Genomic DNA, 22,265 nt, shown 5'->3' on the forward strand with positions numbered 1-22,265 from the left:
TATTCCTGCCTCCTTTTTATTTCCAATCTTAATATTTATCAAGTCCCCTACCCACATACTTATTAAAAAAAAAAAAAAAATTGAGGGGGGTGGTGTTTTAATCCCTCTTTAAAATTCATCTTTCATAAATCACTCTTGATTGAATTTGTGTGCCCCCCCCCCCTTTCCCCACCAATCCCATTTTTTAATTTTTTTCTTACATGGACTGTAAATATGGGTACTCGCCATCCATTATATCTGCCAATGTTTTTTTTTTTTAAATTTTATTTTTAAAGATGGTTTCCCTTTCTTTAATTTCAAGTTTCTCTATCATTTGACTTTACTTTTAAAAATAAATGAATTAAACCCCCCACCCCACATTCTCCTTGCTAATTTTAGTATAGATAAATCTGGGATCTACCTTCCAGTCCACTCACTTTTCATAGTGTTTAGTTTTTCTTTTTTAACCAGAATTCTACTTGTACTAAGTTATATATATATATATACACACACTTATTTGTTTTATATAAGCATTAATATATCACTACCCCTTCATGAGCATGTTTCAATCAGCCAGTTACCAGTAACTAGAGACCTCTTTAGGCTATTATTTGTTACCGACTAAGCTTTTAAATAAACAAAATCGCCTGAAGAGGTTTTTAGTTATCGTGTAACTGACCGACCGAAACATGCTCATGAATGTGTAGCGACAGACTAATGCTTATGTAAAACAAATAAAATGTTTTGCCCCCCCCTCCAATTCGGTATTGAGCACTCCTGTATGAACCGCGTTAAAAATTCATTGGTTGCTTTACCTAATTCCAAGTCATTATATATATATATATATATATATGACCTGGAACACGCACATTATATATATATATATATATATATATATATATATAATGTGTGTGTGTGTGTGTGAAAGCAGTAGTAAAAATGTTTTTTTAAATAGAATAAAAAGTGAATTACATTTCTCAGTGTGTAAATTTAGTTCTTTTTACCTCTAAATCATGAGGCGTTTCGGGTTTTGAATGAACCAAGATAATAAAGAGAAGCTGAATATGCATCACATGCTAAAAACCCAAATTGGGGGGGGGGGAGAAAAAAAGAAACCCCTAAATAAATTTTTCAAACAATTACGCGTTTTAATTTTTATTTAGAAAATAATGTACTTGTTTAGTTGGACTCTGCAGTAAATTTAAATGTCCTTTTAAGCAAAAATATATCCAGAAATTACGAAATGAAGGCGGTCATTGTTATTGGTATTTAAAAAAAAAAAAAAAAAAAAAAAATGCATGGATCTTATGGTAAGAATCAGTGGCTGCTATTAAAGTTGCGCAATCTTTAAAAAAAAAAAAAAAAAAAAAAAATCAAGGGAGATAATTCAATTTCCTGTTTTTGGTCATATTGTGCCTATCAGTATAATAAAACAGCAAACTATACAACATTTCATGAAAGATTACTTCCGCATTTAAAAAAAACAAAAAACATCTATTTAATCAAATTTCATAATTTTTAGATAAAGTTACGTAAGTGATATTGTTTTTGCTTAAAAGGACATATTTAATTGCTGTCTGACTGCAAACGCATTGAAAATAATTTTAAATAAAGTAGCAATTGTGCCTGTGCAGATTGTTATCCATGGCAATAAAGCGCTGCATCAATGACTGGCTCTTGTTGGCTCACGTAAGCAATGTTGGGCCTGGCCAGTACAGGTGGGTGACTATTTGGGAATACCAGGCACTGTTTATGGGCAAACAGTAATATACCACCTTGAAGAAAAACTGCAAAAACAGACTTTGTGTCGAAACAGGCTCAACCCGCTTGGGTGAATACCGTACTAGGTATTTTGTGGCGTCTAGCATCGTAGAAGATTGCAAAACAATGTATGTATATGATTACAGAAATTAGCTAGGTTTTATTTAATTGCTAAGATGGGGTCCATTAAGCTACTTCTAGAACCTCCAGTACTATAGCACTATATTTGAATCGTCACAATTTATATACTGTTTGTTTTCATTTCTCTTGATGCTCAAGTTAGCCATGGACTAGAAAAGTATCATAATTTTAAAGATAATTTTTTTTTTTTTTTAACTTTATATTTAAAGCTAATGTACCTGTATAGTTTAATCAAACATAAAAAAATGAAAATATTGAGAAAAATTGTCGTTATGGAATAGGCTTCATACAAAAAATGATTTAATTTGGAGTACTTTTTCTTTTTTTTTACAGAGGAAATAAAATTTTAATAAGTGATCGTGTTGCGACCATCTTGTTTTTTGCAGATGAGGGAGGCGCCAGGGGTGATAACTCCAATCACTGCTTAGTTTGTCAAAAATTTTACGAGATTATTTTGAAACCTGGGCAGAAAAAATACCTAGCTAATTTTTTTTTTTTTTTCGCCACTTATTTCAGTTTCTATTTTCTATTTAATCCCTTTTTCATTTTGTCCTTAATCATTTTTTCATTCAAAGGCACCCCCCCCCCTGTCTCCCCGGAAATAGGCAAATGCCGGCAACATATTTGATCTCATTAAAAGTTTGTTTTCCTCTGTAAAAAAAAATATTTTTTGGATCAAATGAAGTCTTTTAATGAAAACTTTATTCCATAACGACATAACTTTTTAAAAATATTTTCGTTTTTTAATGTCTTGATTAAACTGTACAAGTACCAAAGCTAATAGCAGGATTTAAGCTCACTTCCTTGATCTTTGCGCTAAGAGCAAAGCGTAGTATCTGTTATTTTGGTCTTTTCTGTCTTCAGTCAGCAAAGGAAAGAAACTTTGGCAATTTTTATCTTTGTTCCAATCCAAAGTGTCCCCCACCTCACATTTTATTTATGGGAGCCGGATTTTTAGCCACAATAAAAACTGAGTCTAATTCTGCCCTCATGGGGAGGCAAGTGAATAGGAACAAGATTGAAGCTACTTTTGCTGTATCGCAGCTCATCAGTGTGGCTAGAATAGCACCCATTGCAAGTCAGGAGTCAAACCCATACAACCACAGAGTTGATAGTTTGTAGTTCTATTTAAGCTATGGGATTGGTATCTTCGCATATGCATAAAGAATGCACTCGTAGTCTAAGTTTGCCAAGTTCCCATTTTTTAGTTTTGAGCCTTAGCTAATTTTATAGACTAAAGATATCAAATTTGTTTCATAGGTTCGAATTCCCAGTATATCAAGTTTTAAGTGTAGCGACCAAAATTGACAAAGTAGCTTGGTAGAGACCATTCCACACACAGACAAGGTTACATAATATATATATAATTTTTTTTTTTTTTTTTTTTCTAATATATAAAAATATTTTAGTGTTAAAACCTGGTAGTTTTTTTTTTTTTTTTTTTCTTGGGAATTTCTTAAAGACAAAATTATTAGGAAGCTATGTATAATGCCACTCTCCACTTCCATTCTAAGTGTTTTATCCCCTAACCTACATAGAATCCGTTTTTTTTTTGTTTTTTTTTTATCATGGGTTGATTTAAAATCAGGAGCACCTTCTATATAGATTTAAAAAAAATAATTTAAAAACAATTTCTTTTAAGTTTTAAAGTTTTAAGCAATCAAAGCCGAACCATTTCTATTTTTTAATTTACTTGTACTTGAATAAATTTGGCCAAGTAGATCATCTGTCTGCTATGAGAGGTATGTGTTCCTCAACAAGACGTATAAATCTACTAAAAGATGGGGAGGAACAAAGGATTTTTTATTTTAAGGGGAAACTTGTCTAAAAATGACTCTCAAACTCATAGAAAATGTACACCTTGCATCATTAAACCAGGACACCTTTTATATAATCCTAGTTCAAAGAAAATATTTTATTTAGTTGTTTCTGCCTATTTCATAAATGCATTTATATATACAAAATTTACAGAAATAGATCCGTGTACAAAGCGGCACAGTTTGAAAAAAAAAAAACAAAAAAAAATTATATATATATATATATATATATATATATATATATATATAAATAAAAATAAATAAATTTGTTTGCGTGTTCTTTTTGTATTTTGTATTACTCTTATAGACAAAAGTTTACGAAATCTTTGGGGTGATTTAAAAGCAATTAGCAGGAGTATCCCAGTTGTAAAATATGCTTAAATATATTTGATTCATGCAGATTTCGTATTTATTATTACCGAGCCGATTCTCTATTGAATATTGTCTCATATCTTAATATATATAGCACCGATTTCAAAAGAAAAGACTAGGCTGTCATCGGCTAGAATCAAAATCAAAACACTTAATCCGTTTGAGATATCAACAGATAAAAGGATTAAAAATTCTATCACTTCAAAGCGATGAATTTGCGTATGCACAAAAGTAACAGAAATGTTGGCAAGTTGTAATAAACATTTTTCATTTCGATTTGCCGACATATTTCTGTACACATTCATCCAAACAAAGATTTTACGCGTTATAAACCATCCAAAGTGTATGATTACTATTTCCTGTCAATTTTTGGGACGAGTAATTTAAAGGTTTATCGGTTATTTGCACGCAAGAAATAAATAAAATGTATTTTGAATGAATTGGGATTATTTCATATTAAAATAAAAACTCTAGTATTATACGCGGAGTTACTATATAAAATTTTATATGGTTTTATAAGTCTGTCTGATACTATGCAGTGATAAATGGATTGGCCATTCAGGTTTTCAAGTTAATAAATTTGTCCTGGCAGCAAAATTAAACGGTCTCCTCATCAGTTAGTAGGTTAATGGTGCATTGGTGATAAGACTTGATTCTCGTCGCTTCTAGGCTGGATTTATTATCTGTTTCTAAACCGCTGGTATCTGATGGCTGATCGATCCTTAAGTTGAACAAAACTATTTTAAGGCGAGACTGTAATTCTTATGCTATATGCGACCAATAGTTTAAGAGTGTATTGGTTAACTATTTAACACGTACACGTACATCTACTGATTTATTTATATAAATTTGCTCTGAACTTGTATTTATAATCATTGGATACCAATAAAGCAGGATTTCCTGAATTTCAATATCTGATGGCTAATCAATCCTTAAGTTGAACAAAACTATTTTAAGGCGAGATGACTGTAATTCTTATGCTAGCTAAATTATCATTTTGCTGACTTTTTTTTTTTTCAATTAGCTGATTTATTTCAGCTGATGTTTTTCTATTTAAAATAAAGGCATCTTAGATTTAAAGTTAAAATTTTTTTTTTTCTCCAATTTAAAAAAAAAAAAAAAAAAAAATTAACATGTTTGTAAATTGGTACAACTACGTCAATATCTTACAGGAACTGCCCCAACTTGTTCCAACAATACAGCCTTCTTTTAGCTCCACTTTAAGCTGTAATAAATCGTCCTTTTTAATAAACTCGGCTTGATACCAACTGTAAATTGTTTGTATCTTTCTACACAATGCATCGGACCACAATAAGTTAATTTTATATATTTATAAAAAAAAAATGCAATTTCTTGAATTGTTTTTTTTTTTTATTTGTTCCGTCTGATCTTGGTTAATTTATTTATTCGATATTTAAGATCAAGCGTATCATTTGACACCACACGGTATCTGTTCTGATCAAAGAAATCCTAGACCAAGGCATTTTTTTTTATCCAAAATGCTCCGTTTTGGGGAGCTGGATTTTCCCCACATTAAAAACACTTGTAGAGAGCTCTTTTCTGGGGAGGCAATTAAGTAGGGAGAGAAAGAAGACTCACTTTTAAAGAAAAAAAAGCTTGAATTCATTATTTTGTAAATTGTTTTTAATTTTGAAAAATTCCTTTCATGAGTGACTATATCTAAAACACTGATTCAAACATCAATTTGGATACCAAATCAAGACCAGTTTTTATTTCACATATATATATATATATATATATATATATTAGTAATTTATGAAATATATATGGCGATTAAGCTACACTGAATATTCTGCGTTTCATCCAACTATAGGATTCGTCAGGCTTATGCGCGAATTCTGTGGTTGCTTCTTGTTTTTATGTTGAGTATTTCTAGTTAGCCAATCAGCTTTCTAGTATCCACCGCGCCCCTTCCTATCAGTCAATGGGCATGCATTTTTATCAAACAAAGGATCTGTTTTAGAACTAGGTTAGTGGTTTTAGGTAGACGTTCTCCTTTTTTTTAGTTACACATGTTTCCGCTATCGAATCGTATCAACGATCCAGTAACTTCGTCAGACTTGGACAGAAGTCTGACAAAGTTACCGGATCTTTGATACGATTCGGTAGCTGAAACATGTGTAACTAAACAAATAAAACGGTAATAAAATATTTGCTCTGCAATAGTATTGAGCACCTTCAAGTTTTTACTATTTACCAGTTCTGCGCTATATATATAGCAGACTCGCTAGCTGCACCATTCTAACCTCAGTTACAATTGACTGTTGAGATCCAATGTCTTAGTCGATGCAAACTGCAAAAATGAGAAGTAAATTTATTATCTCTATGATATACTAAGTTTCTAAGCAAGTTAAATTTCAAGAGAGAACACTGGATAAAAAGTGCTCGCCCCTTATAGAAGCTAATATAATTATTTAATATTTACAATTAACAGACGCCTGGGCTCAATATCTTTTTAGATAGAGCTTTATAATAAGTGTTGTGTATTTTTTTTTTTTTTTGCCGAGTTTATTTAATGTACGTTCATAAAATTCCTTAGTTCTACGGTTCAAAATTTCCGACTTGTTTCCAAAGTTTTAGTATAATATCAATATTATTTCCATCTTCTAAAGAGATGGTAGTCTGTTGATACAAGGTGTGGAGAATATGGTGGGTGGTTCGGATTCCCAAGTATATTAGTTTAGACGTTTTTTTTGTTTTTTTTTGTGTGTAGTGATAGATAGCTAACGTTATGAGAAAAGATGGCTAATTAAAATAGTTAATTCAATGTTGGTTTCATCCTTACTAAGATATGACCCACAACTTCTGATCATACGCATTTCCTGTTAGTGGTCGGAAGTCGCAAGCAAACAAGTACCTGTCTCTTGCCTTTATCTGGCCCATCCAGCACGGATGCATTTAATGTCGGATTCAAAACTTGCACGTTATAGTTACTTATTTGCATTTTATATGCATTATGAAACCTGCTGGGAATTTTGAAGTTAAAAAAATAAAAGGGAAAATACCCTGCAGTTCTTAATGACCTTTGTGCCATGTACCTTTTTCGATACATTTGTTAATTTTCAGGATCCAAATGCTAACGTAATTCACCGTCTCTTGTTCTAGATAGGTCCGCTAATGGTTTTGAGATAGAAAAGGGTGTTAGCTGTGTAAGATGATGCAAGGATAAGGATATATATTTTAAGTAGTTTGGACTCTGGGCTGTGAGAATTTTTTTTCCTTTCTCTTCCCCCTCTCTTTATCTCGTGTGTATGTGTGATATATAGATATATAGAGATATATGTGTGTCAAAATAGTTGAGTCAATCAAATTTTGTTCAGATATTAAATCTGTATTAATTTTAACCCAGATGTAACTTTCTAATCTGCAAAATAAAATTATGAATAGGACTATCCAAAAGCTAACCACTACTTTTGACTCTGTGTGAGTGTGTATATATATATATATATGATTGCAACATCTTGTCAGACGAGTGCCACTCCCTCAGACACTTAAAGTCCATGAGCCCATAAATAATTTCCATCGCCACAGAACCATTTCATTAGACAAATGCCTGAGGGAGTATCTATACACAGATGATGTTACAGTCTTAGCTTTGTACGACAGCTGTCTCTCTCTCAGTTCAAAATGTTGAGATCCAGCAACAAGCAAGAGAAAGATAGCCAGCAACAAGTTAAACTGCAGACCAGCTTAATGCGGGTACTGGTCTCCTGCTTTATGGTTTTTTAAATCAGTTGCTTCTCCTAAAAAGGTTGCCTTCACCACGGCTTACGGGAGCACTCTCCACCCCAACACACACACAGTGCTAGTTGGCCGTTGACCCTGAAAAAGGGTTCATTCGCCCTTTGGAAGGTCTTGTTTTTAATCCTTCAGGGAGACTAGCCATTCTCCTCACCAAACAAGTCTGGTGGGGGAACCAGTTTAGTCGCCGGTGACCCGACCATGAGGCAGGTATTACTGGGTTACATGGTACCAGTAGCATATGACATGATATATATATATATACACACACACGTAAATTTGTGTGTGTGTGTATACAGAATTTACCTATGAGAATATAAACCAATGAATGATCTCTGCCTTTGGTTAGCCATCGAAAAGCACATATGAATTATGTTTATACGTGCTTTTCGATGCAGAGATCAAATTCTTTCAGATCGAATATGTATTTTGCTTTTAGCTTATCGAAGACTCATCAGAATAATTCTTCAAAACAGTCAAAAGAAACGCACACGTGCAACAATGAATTGTCAATGAAAGCTTTATATATCATTCCAAAATAAACTTCATTATATGTAAGGGTTTTTTTTTTTTTGTATTCCATAGAATTTTTTTTTTTTTTTTTTTTTGAGCCTTAGTAATACACAACTTTGTACGGTTTATGTAAGTGTGTATATATATATATATTATTTTTTTATTTTTTTTTGTGAATCTACACATTAATATTAGTGAAAGGTATGAACCCACAATTTTCCAGCCCTCCTGGAGAATATATATATATATATATATATATATTTTTTTTTTTTTTTTTTTTTTTTTTTTGCATGGAAGTTATCAAAGCCCGGAGGCCACTCGGGGATAAGGGTTATTGCGTGGACAGTAATCAATGGGACAATATCGTAGTAATCGTTAGTAAACCTTTCCTTTTTATTTCATGTGACATTGAAACAGGATTAGATCGTAAAACTTATATGCAAGGCGAGACATGAGAAATGTTGTATAAATAGGATTAAAAAGAGAAAATAAAAAGGTGATAATTTGACGTTTTTACACTAGTTCTATGGAGAATAATGAATGACGATCGTTCAACAATTGAATTCGTTATCCGTGGCGGACACATGTTGTATGACCTAATAAAACCTGTGAAAAATGTTTATGGAGAAATTGGCTCATGTTTTTTTACAGGTGTTTTGGAGTAATATAATAGGTGTTCACCAAGGATGACAATGGTAGGAGGATTAACATTAAAAATCTCCATTTTTATATTTTTTTTTTTTTTTTTTTTTACTGAAAATGGCGGAGTTAACAAAAAGTGAAACGTTAAGATTAAAGATTTCTGTCGAATGAACAAAGAAAAGATAATCTGACAATAAACGAAATTGCAATTCACCAAGGAGTAGACAGATTCTAATTGAACGGTATTAACCAACCGACTGAGGTACAACATGCCAGGTTTGACTTTCTGCAATTTTCGATCAATATCCTCACACCTTTTTTTGTCCTTGTCTTTTAACTGTGCATATACAATTAGCAAGACTTCCTACATTTTTAAGCAATTGAGGCTCGACTAATTATATATTGTGCGTGAGTGACCCTGGAAGATTAAAAGAAATTACATTTTGGTATGGTTGCTTAAATTGCTTAAAAAAAAAAAAAAATAAAATAAAATAACTAGAAAAAGTTTTTACTTTTCATAATAAAATTGTTTAGATTAATTTTTTTTTTTTTTCTCTGGTTACTTTCTATGGCCTTTTTTTTTTATTAAGGTGGTGGGTGGAGAAAAATTGGTCTGGTTCAAATCCATCAACTCTGATTTTTTTTTTAACACTCTTAAATCTACCACTGGTTGCCCCTCCCCTTTCAAACAGACAGAACCCAGCTAGCTTAATCCCTCCTCTACCCCTCCCTCCAGCCAATCCACACATTTTTTTTTATCCAACCAATACGTTTTTATTCTGCTTTTCTTAATGTTTAAACAGTTATTACCAGCGGAATAACTTTATCGTTCGTTCCTCTTCTCTTTAGAGCATCATTCCGCAATATAAATAATCTGCCCTGTAAATAGTCATTTTTAAAAAAAAAAAAAAAATTTTTTTTAAATTTGCCAACATTCAACTGTTGAATCTTAAAATGTACAATTTTTTGGGTATATTCTACTTATATTTTATGATTCGGCAGATGTATACACCACATTCCAACCAAACTTTTTTCTTTTTTTTTTTTTATCGTTCTGTTATGTGGTGAGTGGGTTCACTTTGCTATGTAAATTTTATGTAAAAATGATTCATTTCCCATCCCTGGGAGTTGATAAAAAAATTCTGATAACTTCACCACATTTTAATCTTAAATTTTTTATTTTTGGAATCTTAGGATTACTATGTCATTTGGACACCAAATTAGACTTTTTTTAAAAAATTTTTTTATCTGAAAGATTAGTTGAAAAATGAAGCATTTTATGTTAAAATTACATTTGAACAACCAATTTTTTATGAACACTAAATTAGAAAATTTTTCTAGTGGAATGTTTTTGATTTTACTTAACGTTTAGAAAAGATATTTACAAACGAGATTTGTCTTTGTATCCGAAAAACTGACGGAACTATTTTATGTTGAAATTACATTTAAACATTTTTTTTATGAAAAAATTTGGTGCTTAATTATAAGTATCCAGAAAAAAAATATATATTGGGAGGAATGTGTACTATACAACTGCTTTAATTCTAAATAGATTGAAACAAGTGGGGAGAGGGAGTTCCAATTATTTAACAAAAAGGAAAAAAAAAATTCTGAATTGTCCAAAACTTTACCCTCCCGTTGTGTCACTCACAATCTCTTTTCATTTATTTAATTTCCAAATAAAACTTCATTATGAAATAAACTAACATAATGATCCACTTAAAATATTTCTTCTCCCAACCCTACACCCCTTTCCAATATTTTTTTTTTATCATTAGCTTTTTTTTTCTTTTTTTTTTTTTTTTTAATACTCATTGTAAGCATAAAAAAAAAATTCTTGGCCTTTGTAACAACCCTTTTGTTTGTATGGTTTGTTCTTGAATTGCTGTTTCATTTTTTTTTTTTTTTTTCATATTTCATAAAAAAAATAAAACCTAAACCATTTTTTTTTTTTTAATATATTTTCATTCCTTACTGAAACCATTGTACAGTAATAGCCAAAAAAGAGGAAAAAATAAAACTTTTTTTATTAAACATGTCAGAATCAACCTGCATGGTGTTTTCATTTTCTTTTTCTTTTGTCTTAAACACTTTTTTTAACTAGTCATAGTCTTGGGATGTGCAAGTCTTGACTTTATATTTTGCTGTCACTACAACCCCCATCCCTCTATAAATTAAAACAAAAAAATTCCCAAATTTCTTATAATTGAAACTTGCATGCTATCAATGTTGCGAAAAATTCCTCTCCCTCATTCACTGTCCCCCAAAATAAAAAAAAACAAAAAACGCTACTTGATGAATGGTTTGTCTAATCACTGTACCATATAAATTAGATTTCTTCTTACTCAACACCATTTTATTTTGATAGCGACTCTTTTCTGTCCACCTGTGCCCTATCCCGTTAACAGTTGCACGCACGTACACACATTTTTATGGATTAATAATACTCCGTGTTTTACAGTGTTCTAACAGTTGATATAACATTGTATTTAACAGAAAGATCTGTGGTTCTTATTTACAATTCAACCTTAAAAAAAAAAATACATACAGAAAAATCTGTACGTATCAGTCGCAGAATGAAAAGGTCTTATTACGTAAATTTTTATACAGAAAATCCTCTTTGAATGGTTTAAAGTGCTTAATGTAAAATCGTTGGCATTACAAGACTGATTTTGCAAGTTGGAATTATTGTGGACTCCTCTGTGCCCCCCCCCCTTTAAAATGGCAATGTGAGAAAGTTCCTTTTTGTTTGCTTTAGTCAAAAAAAAAAAATTTGATCAGTTTTATGATTTTTGGAATATGACATTTTCATTCCATGATGAGTACCTATTTACTATGCCTCCCCACGGGACAGTTAGACACCAGGGTCGTTTTTTAACGTGGAGAGAAGGTACAAAAATAAAAATTGTCTCAGTCGTGAAGGATTTCTCCTCCACCGAAAGAGAACAAGAAAATGAAGTGCAGCATCTGAAGAACAGATACTACGCTTTGATCTTGACCAAAAGGCCAATTCCATGATGAGTAGATACATCATATATTCCTGTCTTTTAAAAAAAAAAAAAATTAGGTTGAATTTAAAAAAAAAGAACGGAGTATTTTTTTTTTTTTTCTTGAATGGTCTTACTGCTAAATACAATGTCTAAGATTAGAAGCTTTTTAATTAAATTCTTAAAAAAAAATGTATACGTGTGTGTTTACAAGTTTTATTTTATCCTTTTCTGACATAACACTTTGGTGTGTCTTTAATTTTGTTGGGTTTTCCCCTCTTTCTGCATGGTTTTGTTATTTTTAATTTTTGTATACATTTTTATATATTTTTCATTTTATTTTATATATATATATATATATATATATACTAGCAAGGTTAGTTTTTGTTTGTGAGGATTCCGTTTTTTGTATATTTAGCTTAAATTTTATCATTTTCAAATAAAATTAAAATTTCTTCCATTTTCTAATTCCCAAAGATACAATCAAATATACATTGACATGGCTACTTTCTAAAGAGAAAAAGTAAAAGTTAAATGTAGACATTTACAATTATTTCGGTTCTTATTTATAATTCAACCTTTTAAAAAAAAAAATCTTAGTACTTACCCCATGACAAAATGACACGTTCCTAAATTGATAAAGTAGTTTTCTTTTTAACTAAGAAAATCAAATTTGATGAGTAAGCAAAAAGGGACTATTTCGAGTTGTCATCTTGAAAAAAAAATACATAAGGTACATAAGTCTACAATAATTCAAACTAACGCTATCGATTTCATAGTAATCGATTTAAATCATTAAAAAATTTTATTAAAAAAAAATTTTTTAATTTACATAATTTTTGGAATATGACATTTTTGTTCTGTTATGGGTACATAGCTGATTTTTTTTCTATAATTTTTCTAATTGAATTTTAAATAAGAACCAATATTTAAACCATAATTTAATCAAGTGTAAGCATGATCTTTTGGTTGTCATGTCAGCTGTTACCAAGGATTCCTTGTTAATAGTGACCTGTGGTTTTCCCTGGAGTTTGAGTGACAGCAAGTCTTCTCACTATACCATTATCGTTTCTATTCCATTACTCTTGTAATTGTCTTGGTGTTCCTGCTGATAATGACTGCTTTTAAACAAACACATTTCAGGTGAAAATATTACATATTTATCAATCGTATTGAAATTAGCATAAATTCCTAAAATTAAGAAAACTAATCCATTTTTAACAAAAAGTCAGCCACAATGACATTAAAAAAAAAGTTTGTCATACTGAACTGGTTGTACAAGTCTTTCACATTTAAAACTTGATAAATTTCATTTGTAATTTTTCTACTGGATCATTTTTGTGTAATTTATACCAATTTTAACATGACACATGAGTATGTAATGTTTTCACCTGAAATGCGTTGGTCTAAAAGATTAATCTAGAAAAGCAGTATCTTTTTTTTCCCTGGAATATGGATGACAGTAAGTTTACTTTATATTCCACTACTTGCATTTGTGGCTTAGTTGGTGCTATCCTTCCTCATTTCTCCGTCTTTTTTCGGATGTTTCAGTTGTTTTCTGGTCAATGTTATGCTCGTGTTGGTTGCCTAAAACCTCGAAAGATATCAATCCATAAATCTTTTTCTTTTCTAGTTTTTTTTTATGCATTTTAAATAGAAAGATTACTTTGTTTGCCAGGATATAAATGTCTAAAATTCCAGCCTTGACGGTACAAAACCAACTTCGATATCTAGTGGGCAAGACCCTTTTCTCTTCCTCCTTACTTCCTCTTTCTCATAGAAGAGACATAGTGAAGCTATTGCTGCTCTGTTATTTTTGTATGCCTGGTGCTCGATTAAGCGTCTATCTATGCCTCTCTCTCTCTCCAACCTCTTGGAGGACGACACTTTTTCTTTGTCATCTCTAGCAACCTGGTTAGAGCTGTCAACCCTTACCAGAAAAGCTTTTAAAATTCCTTTTGAGCATGCAAGCTATTCTACTGCGATAAAAGTAGTTATCAGGCCTCTTTGGCAGTTGAAAGAAAAGTGTCTCATCCTCCAAGTTTGGTGTTTTAGTTTTTATAAGTTTTCATTGTTTTATGACAAGATCTGAACTTGGAAAGTTCCTTGAAGCATGCAAACTATTCTACTGCAAGAAAAGAATTTTCAGGCATCTTTATTAGTTATATCATTTGGTCTTGGCTTGAATAGGTTAGGGTTAGTTTGTGTAGGTGTTGGAGAGTAATGCGTAGAAACAATGGCCTAGAAAGAAAATGGCCACTGAGTTTTATGTAAAAACTGCAAGAAATCCTGAATGCGCATAAATTATAAAGATAATTGTTCATAAGATGGTTAAGTTTTTTTGTATTTAATGACAATATCCATCTTTTGAACGTTTCCATCTAACCATCAATTGACTGCAAATAATGGTTCAATGCGCATGATTAGTTAGATTTCACATGTCCAAGGATTGGCTATTAACTGATGCTTGGCACTCCATTGAATCCTTTCGAAATTGTCAGATAACTTCTATGACAAGTTGGAATATTTCAGTTTGCATGAAATTGTCATAAACATCATTTACACGATTTGTTGAACATATTCTAAGAATTTTCTTTCTAGGATGCTGTGTTTACGCATCACCAAGTTGAGGATACATTCTAACGAGTTCGTGATAAAATTAAAATAAGTTTCTTGTATTTAAATTTTTATCAATATTTTAAAATACACTTGACATTTAAAAATCGATTTCTAAAATAACATAGCATTTTCTTTTAAACCCCTCTAGACTAAATTTATTTAGTGTTCACATAAAATGTTTGTCGTTTTTAAATATTTTTTTTAATTTCCTTTTTTTAACAATTTGTCTTAATTTATTTTTCTTTTTTAAATTTTCAATTTTTTAGTATGTGTTTATATATCTTTATTTATATATATAAAAAAAAAAAGTTAAGTTCCCATCCCCTTCCTTCTGAGAGCTTTTCCATCTGAATGACAAGGTTACAAAACTTAGCCTCTGTGAAAATGTTCCAGTTACTAGACTCAAGTTTTTTGAGGGGGTTTTCTTGGTTTAAAATAAATTTGTAAAATATATAAAAAAAAAAAATAAAATAAAATAAAATAAAACATGTTAAAAACGTTTTAAATGTTTTCTTTCATGTCAATTTAATTATTTTAAACTAAAAGTGAATGTCCAGTTTGGTAATCGGAACATTTTCACATAGACTAGGTTCTATCTTAACACCAGTATGGTCGCACTTACGGGTGCCTAAGCTTCTGAATTGTATGAAATAACTGCCTTAAAAGAAAAAGTAATCAAATATTATTTCTACCATTTTCATAATTTAATAATGGTTATTTTATTTTCTTTATAAACAAAATGAAAGTTTTATTCGTAGTTTATCTACTTGTAATATAAGGGCAGTTTTCTGTGCATCTATTAGTCAGTATAAATAATGTATAGTATGTATATAGTGAATAAAACTAGAAATTTAAAAATATATTTGGTATGACTTGATATAGTATAAAATATTAAGTTCACTTTTTTTTATTTTTAAATCTTGATGTCAGCATTTTACTTTTAATATAGAGCGTCATTTCAAAATTGCCGTCCCTTCACCTCTCAAATGAATCTGGCATTTCCGTGCCATGAATCTTGTAAAAGTTATCTTTTTTTTTCTTTTTTTTTTTTTTTTTTTGGTACAGTGTTAAAAAAGAAAATAATCTTTGGGGGCGGGGAGGGCCAACAAAGATTTTATTTAAATATAAGCAACATTGATTTCTCTGCAATTTCTGTCATTAAAAAAAAAAAAAAAAAAATTGGTTCACTTTGCTGTAATTTTATTGAAGTATTTTCAAGTTATTCAAATCAACCCAGGGTTTTTTTTTGTTTTTTTTTTTTTTAGTGCAAAGGTGTGTGGGTGGGTTAAAAGTACTAGGGTAAAGTCCAGAATTGTAAACAGTTGGGTACTTTAAAAAAAAAAAAAAAACAAATCCAAATTATAGCAAATACAGTCAAAGTAAATTTTCTATCAGTCCGTTTTTTTTTGTTTTTGTTTATTTCATTTTCATGTTTGTCTTAGCCATATTTTTCATGTGTTGTTAACTTGGAGAAACTTATGCGATTAAGTGTGGTTTATATGGAGAGGGGGAGGGGTGCCTGCTACTTGGACTCGGTGATAGAGTACATAATACAATTTTAGCATAAAGTTGACCAAAGTTAAGCCCTCACCTTAACCAACATCTTTTTCATGTTCTATCAACGCACACACATAGAAATAAACTTGGAAAATTATTTTAGTTTCCACTTATTAAAAGTATATGGGTTATGTAGAGAATTTAATTCTACTGCATTTGGTATAAATTGTCTTTGTTTAATGAGTTTTCAATTGTTAATTATTCTGGACTCTTATGAAACCCTAAACTTTATTAAATAACAGCAATATCTTATAGTTAAGCCTCTCACATCACGTGATAAGAATTTGTTTTTTTTCCTCACGAGGTTAAAGGTCGTTATGCTTCTGGTTACCCACGGAATATTCTTTCCTTCAATAAGGTTTGTAGATGCGTGTCACTTCAGCTCAGCTCTGACCTACACTGGCTTGTCCAACAAGTCCAAAGCGGAAAAATTGTGGAAATTTGACTCGAGGAAAATAAATTTCAAAAACTACCATAGTGAACAGCTGTGATCTCTTTTAAATATCTGGAGTGTGAGAACTGGTGAAGATTTATTCGTTTATAGTATCTCTTTTTGTATATACTTGAAGTTTAAATATTTAATTCCAACACGTATCGTATATTGTTCTAGTAAATTGTTGATTGGTGGTAAAAATCAAAATTATGCAGATAAAAAAATAACACAATTAGTTTTTATTTGCACTTTTATTAGCAAATTCAAAAATAAGTTTATATATTTTTTTAAAAATTGGATATACTAGGAGAAATCACTTTTCTTGTTCAGTATTTTTCTATTGTTTAGCAAATTTATTGGAATAAAATATAAGAAAAGGACATTATTGAAGAAAAAAATACAATAAAAATCAAAATTATGCAGATAAAAAATAACACAATTAGTTTTTATTTACACCTTTGTTAGCAAATTCAAAAATAAGTTTTTATATATTTTTTTTTAAAATTGGAATTCATTATTGAGATGATTATTTATTAATTTTTGCAGACTATTACCTTCATCTTTTTTTTTTTTTTTTTTTTTAAATATTTTTTTAATATTTTTTCTTTATTTTTTAATTTTTTATTTTACAATGTTTCCGCCAACTATTCCTCTGGCCTTCGTGGTGCAGTCGATAGAGACTTTGAATCTCTACGGTTCCAGGTGAGCATTGTCTAAAGATAGTGGTTTTAATCCTACCCAAAGCCAGCTAGAGGCTTATTTGGTCAAATCGTGGTGAGACAACTATGGATGGCAGTAATTGCTGAGAATGAAATTAGAAGATTCGGAGTTCCTATCCCGTCATGGTTACCACCTGACGAAGGCCAGAGGAATAGTTGGCCAAAACGTTGTGAAACAATAAAGATAAGGATAATAGTCCGCAATAAAGTCTTTATTTGTAATTTTATAAGAAATGTTTATGAAATTTATAAAAGTAAGGTTTTATTTTAAAAATAAGTATTTTATTTGAATTTAGCTGACTATTTAATCTGATTTAATTGGTTATATACAAATGGTTGGTAGTTCGTAGTAAGTATGGGTCTGTTTAAAAAAAATTTTTTAAAATGATGGGAGATGAAGTAGTGGATCAAAAGATGTCTTTTAAAAAATTTTTTAACACGTAAATTTTTAATTCTTTTTCTCTCTGGTAGTTTTTGGATGACATTTTTTTAAAGTCAAGTTTGAGTTTTCAACATGGATAAATGTTGCTTCCGATTAGCACTCGGAGCGATAAATAAAACCTTTTATATTGTACCTACTTGTCACAGAATGGTATATTCCAGAAATCATAAAAATTGATTTTTTTTTTTTTTTAACAATTTTGCCATTTTTAACGATAACTTACAGCCGAGGCCAATTTTCTAGAGAGCATAGTAAAAGGTGATCATTTTGAGTTTCCATGTATATTTGGGTTGTCTGCCCTTGAAACTGATCTGTTGATTTTATTTTTTTCACCTTCTTCAAAACGGTAAAATTTGTTCTTGAATAAATATTTAAAAAAAAAAACAAAAACTACTCTATCAAATTTCATGATTTTTGGAATTTACCATCTTTGTCCTGTGACTCGTATGTACATCATACAGATATTTCTGTATTTATTATTTTAAATGCCGCCATGAGTGCTAATCTGAATAAGCACTGTCCTATTTTCACATATTGGTCGGAATTGGATGGTTTTTGAAGAACCACCGTTTTCATGAGCGAAGACGAGATATCTTAAGCGTTACAAACTTTGAGTTGTCATGATAAATATTCTTCCTTCAAAGCCTCTAAAAACAAACAAAAAAAACAAATGGAAATGGTTACTTCCAGCAACCCATCAATTTCATCACCGTCCTCCTTCCCCAAGGACCTGACCCCATCATGATTGAACTGTCTACATCCAGCCATCTCTTTTTCTCCCAGATCTGGGGCCCCTTATTTGTAAGTATTATGCCTAACCAAAGGGGGAGACAAAAAAAAAGATGTTGGCTGTCTTTTTCACTGGCTGCTATCCTCCATGCACAACTACACAAGAATTTTTTTGTTTCCCTTCCAAATGACCCATGAGATAGGTGAGAATTAAATTTTAGTATTTTCTGATATTATCTGTGAAATTTTAGCAACACATTTTTTGTTGTTGGCACTCTTTCAATATTTCTTTCTCCTATTTATAAAAGGAATGTTCTGCTTCTTTAAAAGAATATTTAAAGAATCCATAAAATCATATCGAAAACAAAATTTTTAATGAGGTATTGTGGATATTACATTTGCTAGTGGAACAGTAGCAAAAAATTGCAATAGGGTAAGCGACCAACAGATCAAACAGCTCAACTTATAGGCATATAGTTTATTGGCTGTTTTTTTCCCCCCTTGTGTGATAATCCATTTCAGTCTCCAGTTAAGGTTTGATCATCAGAAGAGAATACGTAAGTCATGAAAATGAAGCTACATAACAAAAAATTTCCACATTTCATTCTCCTAAAACCTCATCGGTATGGAAGTAATTACCGCATGTTATATATGATGTGCATCTGGTAATAAGTTTGCTCGATGAAACATATACAGGGTGTCCTAAAATTTATATTTCAAAGTATATCGTTAATATTTGAATATCATATATAGACATCTATATATACATATACACACACATATGCATATACACACCATATATATATATATACACACATACAAATACATACACATAATATACACACACGTGTGTGTGTGTGTGTGTATATATATATATATATATATATATATATGACTGAAACCTGTATGAAACTCTGATGCATTTCTATTTAAATTTAAAAAAAAAAATGGCAATTCTTAGATATTGACACTAAATTTAAAGATTTGGTTCTTGTCCAGAATTTCCCAAATAAAAAAAAATATATAGAAACATCTGTATGGTGAATGTTCTTGTGATTAAATGAAAAAAATCATATTCCAAAAAATTTTGTAAAGTAGTTATTTTCTTCATAAAGAAAATCATTCTTAAATGGTTCATGGGAAATCATAGGCATTACAAGATTGCTCTCACAAACTTGAATTATGGCATTATCTGCTCTGGTTTCTTGAAGTTATCAACACGACAAGCCCACTGTGCTGACTCCTAAAACTTAATTGCTTTAGTTAAAACTACTTGATGAATTTATATGGTTTTTGGAATATGACATCTTTATTCCGTGACAGATTTTTATTTTTGGTTTTAATATTGGGTAATTTTGGACAAGAGCGCAAGATGTTTGTCTTCAAAGTTTCTTAGGTCTGCGTAATTTTTTACTTTTCTGGACATTTGACTTCAGACTTGTTAAATGTTTGACTTTGGATAAAATTGACCTTTTCCTGCAAAATCTTTGCATTGACACAAGTTGGGTTGAGGTCTACAAACTATTTTACTCTGGTGTAAACAAAAAAAGAAAAAATACTTGTCACATTCTTGCCTTTATTACACAATTGTTGGTTTGGAGGTTTCAAAATGTTTATTCTACACAAAATGGCTACTAAATTGTCGGCTTGCCAAAAATTTGATGCCGTTGAAACACTTGCTGCAACATCCAAACTAGACTTGGAGTAAAAGATGGCTGTGTGATTTCCAACTTCTCAAACGGTTCACTCGTGCCTAACATCATTGTCAAGATGGGCATCTTTTTTGCCGAGATTCAAGAATAGAAGCTGAGATTCAAATATACATATCTGGTTAAGATAGTTGAAACTTTAATAAAAAGGAAACAAAAATAGAATAATAGTATTAGGATTTCTTCGTCCTGATTTTCTTCAGAAAAATCTTATTTCTTTGTTATTGTTGTCATTGTCCATCTGATGCAATTTTTTTATATTTTTACCAAAATAATTTTTATGGTTGCTAATGTCATCTCTTTCAACTTTTTTTTTTTACTTGTGTAGTTTTAGCAAGTTATTAAGAAAATGAAAATATTGAAAAATGTTTAAATTATACGTATCCCATATGGAATGAAGTTCTCTGAAAAAAAAAAAAATTAACTTAATTTCATGAAGTATTATTTTTTTTTTTTTTTTTTTAACAGCGAAAAAAAAAAAAAGAGATACCGAGCAAAAGGTTAGATTTTTAGGAAGAAAAGCTGGTATTAAAGATGAGAAGGGAGTGTTGGCGCTTTACAGTGAGTTATCTCCCCTGTGGCCTGTTAAAAAAAAAATCCAAGATGTCTATCTTCAACGCGCTCTCATAAAAACGTGTTTTTCCGCTGTAAAAAGAAAATATATACTTAATCAAATTAAATGAAATTTTTTTTAGGAGTTCTTCGCTCCAAAACGGATATGTACAATATAACTTCTTTTTCTTTTTTTTTTTTCTCGATATTTTCATGTTTTTTAATGACTTAAAAACTTTACAAGTGCTTTCTCATTTTTTTTTCCTCTCTCTCTCGTTGGTGTAGCACAATTGTGTTTTCTCTCTTTATGCCTGTCTCTCTCTACATCTTTACACATGCCTCTCTACCAATCTGTACCTCATCTACATAATATTGCCTCTAGGCTTATTTTCAACCTTTTTGTTTTTTACACTTTGCTTTAGTCGACGTTTTCATCACCGATTATCATTTTATTTTGTTTACTTTATCTTTGGCTACAAGAAGTGATTTTATTTTATTCTTAGAATAATGAAGATATACATCATCCTAAAAAAAATACTTTCCAATCATAGTGGCTTCTTAATGAAAAAGATTGATTATTTAAAAACGAATTGTGGCTTCGAAAATTGTCTATCTCAGCATAGAAACTGTTTGCAACAGTGTTGAACTGATATTATCAGTATTGCTTCTTTTTTTTAACAAACCCTCTAATTTTTGTTACAGGTTAAAAAGTTAATCACAACTTATAACTTGAAAACACGTGTGTTATGAGAATTGCATTATGAAAAACATGAATAATAGCAGCCATAGTGATGTTATAACCTAGAAATAAACAGTGTCTTGAAACAGCTGTAAACAACCACGATAACTTTTTATGCTCTTCATTTGGTTGGTTGGTTGGTTGTGTTTGTTTTACGGCATATCAACCTTTTTCAGGTTATTTAATGCCGAATCAAGTTATTTTGAAGAAAATTTTTTTAATAGAATGTTTTAGTCACTTTCTATTCAAACCATAGCTGGAACCCTAACAGGTACTACCATTCCAGGTCAGAGTGGACCTGAGAGCAATGGCAATTAGGGTTGCTCCACACTCCCCAAAGCCCGCAAGCTGGGGGCCTCACAATCGGATATAGTTTAAGGTCATATCCAGGACTCTCTTCATTTGGAACATGACTTGAATTGTCAAAATCTATATTCTGGAACACAGGATGTAATGTTGGTGGAATTTGAATGTGAGCAAAAAAAAATATTGCATAACATCTTAACATTTGGAGCATGTTAGATCTGTGGGGTGAGTCTTAACTTTAAAGAAGAAATTATACTAGCTATAAAAAATAGATTTCACTTATCAGGTAAAATATTTCTTTAAATTCCCACCTCTCCAGATATTCCTGATTACAGGTAATGTATTTTGGTGATAGTTAACAAAATCGTTCAGATAGGAGAGCGTCGGAATGGAAATCTGACAGACTTGTTTTCAATCACAGGTCGGCTTTTGTCTCCCTTCTTGTATTGAGATATAAGGGTTCTTTTCCTTTGCAATTTTTTTAGA

General features: G+C 30.8%; 1 protein-coding gene across 2 annotated transcripts in view; it reads left to right on the top strand.

The window, feature by feature from the left end:
• LOC145270752 (sarcoplasmic/endoplasmic reticulum calcium ATPase 1-like) overlaps nt 1-22,265 on the top strand; it is a 225,956-nt gene that overhangs the window by 190,927 nt on the left and 12,764 nt on the right. The gene's annotated exons all lie outside the window — the stretch shown is intronic.

The sequence above is a fragment of the Euprymna scolopes genome, chromosome 46 (assembly GCF_053919585.1).
Source record: "Euprymna scolopes isolate OS-2025 chromosome 46, ASM5391958v1, whole genome shotgun sequence".
NCBI classification, from domain to species: Eukaryota; Metazoa; Mollusca; class Cephalopoda; order Sepiida; family Sepiolidae; genus Euprymna; species Euprymna scolopes.